This window comes from Loxodonta africana, chromosome 22 (genome assembly GCF_030014295.1).
Source record: "Loxodonta africana isolate mLoxAfr1 chromosome 22, mLoxAfr1.hap2, whole genome shotgun sequence".
Taxonomy (NCBI): domain Eukaryota; kingdom Metazoa; phylum Chordata; class Mammalia; order Proboscidea; family Elephantidae; genus Loxodonta; species Loxodonta africana.
Genome location: NC_087363.1, coordinates 1,360,872 through 1,365,438, shown reverse-complemented (window position 1 = coordinate 1,365,438; position 4,567 = coordinate 1,360,872). Strand labels below are relative to the sequence as shown.

General features: G+C 35.6%; 1 pseudogene; it reads left to right on the top strand.

Moving 5' to 3' along the window:
* Positions 1-1,186: 1,186 nt before the first annotated feature.
* Positions 1,187-2,288, top strand: LOC100653810 (olfactory receptor 1165-like; annotated as a pseudogene).
* The last annotated feature ends 2,279 nt before the right edge of the window (positions 2,289-4,567 follow it).

Genomic DNA, 4,567 nt, shown 5'->3' with positions numbered 1-4,567 from the left:
ACCAAACTCAGTGCCATCAAGTAGATTCCTACTCATAGCAACCCTATAGGACAGAGTAGAACTGCCTCATAGAGTTTCCAAGGAGCACCTGTCGTATTCGAACTGCCGACCCTTTGGTTAGCAGCCGTAGCACTTTACCACTACACCACCAGGGTTTCCATGTTCCTGGGATTAATGTCTGTAAAATAGATGGCAGGTGTTGATTTTTACAGGCAAGGTTAAAACTTTTGCCAGCTCCCTGATGGGTTCAAGGTGGCAACATCTTACCTTCTGTGCCTCCAATTCCATTTCTAGATTAAGTCTTTAGTTTTAGTTTAATCATATAAAAATTCCAATATTTAACCTTCTTTTCCTTCTGAAATGAAGAAGTTCACATTTCTTAATCTTACATACTCTTTCACTTCTTTTGCCACATCAGGAAAGGATTTTTTTGGTTTTCATTGATAACTGACAGACGGAATTTTTTTTAATTGTACATATTTGTGGTTATGATTGACAAAAGTGTTTTTTATTCAATTTTTTTTAATTCTTAAATATGTTATACACTGTAAACAGACTACATAACCAGAGGAAAATAATCAAAATGAATCGTTTAAGAATATCTCCAAAACACTTCCTCAGGAAATAAAAAAAGAAAAAAAAAAGTTAACTTTAAATCATTGATCATTTTGAGCCCATATAATGAGGATAAAACTGAGTGAACACAGTTAACGGTAGATGGTTTTGACCAGACCACTTAAAGAACGATTCTTTGAAGTAGATGTTTTATGACTCCTTGATAATTGTATATACCTATCAGAGTCAAAAGCTCAGTATATCAATACAGAATTGTGGATGGCCAAAATGATATTTTCACCGAAAAAAATTTACTACTTACTTATGTGATTTTCTTCTCATATTAAAACTGTTTAATCTTCCCATGACCACCTTTGCTACGATCATATGACTAATGTGACCTGCTAAGAGATTTCCCTGATTTTGTTACGCCTTTACTTTTTCCTCATATAATTGTATTTTACCACAGGTATAAAACGTTCTAAGCATCATATACACGTATAGATAATTACATCAAATAATTATGTTAATAAGTACTATTTTGCTTGTTTTACAGACAAAGACACTAAAGTATTGAAAGATAAAGCTAATTCCCCAAAATAATAATAATAAAAATCAACAGGTAGGTAAGTAAAAATCCATAGTGGACCAGAAAAGTTTAACTTTGTTTGCAGTAGTTCATATCTGTCCTCTCCAGAGTTGTTCCTATGCCTGACTTCTCAAGTTCGCCACTCAGAATCAAATTTCTGTCTTTTGTTGGTTTGTTTGTTACCACAAGAACCATGGTACTGGATGGGGAAAACAAGAGCTATGTGACCACATTCATCCTTTTGGGTTTCTCAGAATACCCACAACTCCAGGTACCACTCTTTCTGGCATTCTTGACCACCTACACAGTCACTCTGGTGGGGAACCTGAGTATAATTGTGATCATAAGGAGCAATCCCAAACTCCACACACCCATGTACTTTTTCCTCAGCCATCTATCCTTTTTGGATATTTGTTATTCCAGTGTGTTTACACCCAAACTGCTAGAAATCTTGGTTGTTGATGCCAGAAGTATCACTTTCAGAGGCTGCATGGTACAGTTTTTCTTTGGCTGCACATTTGTGATTACAGAAATGTTCATGTTAGCAGTGATGGCCTATGACTGATTTGTGGCTGTTCGTAACCCCTTGCTCTACACAGTTGCTAGGTCTCCTAAGCTCTGTGCCCTCCTGGTAGCTGGGTCCTACACATGGGGTGGGATCTGTCCCCTGATACTCACATATTCTCTTGTGGAACTATCCTTCTGTGGCTCAAACATCATAAATCTCTTTGGCTGTGAGTGCTCTGCCGTCCTATCTCTCTCCTGCTCTGACACTCACTTCAGCCAGATGGCCTGTTTAATCATTTCTACGTTCAATGAGACTAGTAGCCTCCTGATTATCCTCACTTCCTACATTTTCATTGCTGTCACTATCATTAGGATGCCTTCTTCTGGTGGACTCCATAAAGCCTTCTCCACCTGTGCCTCCCACCTGACTGCCATCACCATCTTCCATGGGACCATCCTTCTGCTCTACTGTGTGCCCAACTCCAGAAGCTCCTGGCTCCTGGTCAAAGTGGTCACTGTGTTTTTCACAGTCATGATCCCCATGCTGAACCCCTTAATCTACAGTCTTAGAAACAAAGATGTGAAAGAGACAGTCAGGAAGTTAATCATCACCAAACAACTTTCTCATTCAATATAGTTCATGTATATATGTCTTAAAGTTTTAAAAAACTTTTGTATATATAAATATGATGCTAATTCAATTGTGTTTTAAATAAATATATAATTATGTTCTCAATTGATTTAATATTACATAGTCCACAGTTTACAATCCTCAGCAGGCCTTACAAGTTTCTCTGAGTTAACATTGAAATAATACATTTTGATTCGGTTGTTGTCAAGTGGTGTCAAAAGACCATTGGACACTACAGTGAGTGGGGGAAGACGTCTATATATATAAACTCACTACTCATACTATGTTTGAAGTCATGCTTAAAAAAAGATCAGACTTATTAAAAAGAGCTGAAAACCTAGATCACAACAACTTTTTGGACCCGTACTCTGATCCTCAAAACCAACTCTTTTGACTCACATAATCATATAAAGATAATTTTCTGGTTCCTCTTAATAAGTTTATTTTATTTTAGATAATGAGAATGAAGATAATATTGAGTTTTAATAATGTTCCTTGGAGCTACGTACATTGGAAGTCTGTCATTAAATACCCTTATTTAGGCTGAGTGAGACCTCAAGTTGTTTTTCATAATTCTTCCTTTCTTTCCAAGTACATTTCTGAAGAACAAGCTGACAAGAACAAGCACATTTGAAAATCGTTGGATACAGCATGATAATTATATGTTTAAACATTAATATTTGTATGTAGACAAAGGAATAATGCTAGTGTTTATAATAGGTGGAAAAATAAAGCATTACAAGATAGAGACAAATGGAAAAATAAACCATGTCAAAAGACCATGTGCTATCCAGTGGAGCTGGATAAATTGACTGTGACTGGAAAGTGGTTAAGCCTTTGGCTGCGAACCAAAAGTTGGCAGTTTGAATCCAATAGCCACTCCTTGGAAACTCTATGGGGCTGTTCTACTCTGTTCTATAGGGTTGCTATGAGTCAGAATCGACTAGATGACAACAGGCTTGGTTTCGGTTGGACAACATAATGCAGCTGAATATATAGACGTGGGACAGTTTAAGAGGATCTGCAGAAAAATGTAGATTTCATGGATTCAATAATAAAAGCCTAAGCTTAAGAGTTATTAACTGTATAAAGAGATGATAGGAATTTGCTCTGCCAGTATTGCATAGAATACTTTAAAGGTGAAGTGTTTGGCTTGAACATGTGGCCGTAATCTAGCTGAGTAAAAGGGCTTATATAGTATAGTAGTAGAGGAATTGCTGAGAAATTCATCTTTGGAAAATATTTTTCCTACAGGCACAAACTTGTAGTAATAATCAGGGCCAGGGTCAGTTGTGGGAAAGCATAAAGGAGAATGGAGAAAATTATCTATGTACCTGAGACTAAAAGTACCTCTGAGAAACCCATTGGTATTTCTATTGTGCAGGTTTAGAGAGCACATGTTTTCTACACTGAATTTCCACTATATGCCCAATGTCAGTGGCTGTAAAGATTGAGTTTGATTTTCAAAATCCATATAAGGTTTTAGATATCACATAATTTACCCATAGTTCTAAAAACTAAAGAAGATGAACATCTATTAGGTGTCAGACTGTGTCTTATATTTTTTGTACTCATTACAAAAAAGTTACTTCCATTCTGCCAATTTTAGTTTTATATTATTAGCCATCTCATTTTACTGATGAGGAAATCAAGGCACAGAATAATTAAAAATTCTCCAGGATTATCAGAGTTAATAAATAGCAACAACAAGAAAAATTGAAACCTATTGCATTCCAGTCAAATCTGACTTATGACAAAGCTATGTTTTACAGAGTAGAACATCTCCAGAGGGTTTTCTTGGCTGTAACCTTTATAGAAGCAGATCACTTGGCTTTTCTTCATCAGCCCCTTTGTGTGGGTACGAACTACCAACCTTATGTTTAGTCGTTGAGTGCAAACTTTTTGTCCCACCCAGGGATCTAATAAATACAAATGATGTGACTTTTTTAAAATAAATGTACTATCATTATCCTATCCTATCAAGCTAACTTATTTAGGTGATTGGCTATGCCCTGTCTCAAAAACAGTGAATACAACTTTAAAAAAAACAAAACAAAACTATTTCTCGCTATAAATAGTAGATTGTAAGGCAATTATTTCCTTTTCTGAGGGAATAACTTAGAAGCTAGTGATTAGAGAAAGAATAGAATTACCAATAAATTCTTCTGTGTCTAATTCACTACTTTTAACCGGATTACAAAAATTATTACCAAAAACAACAAAATAACTACTGTCATCAACATCATGTTTTTTTAAATTTTATTTCAGTTCTTTTTTATGTACAT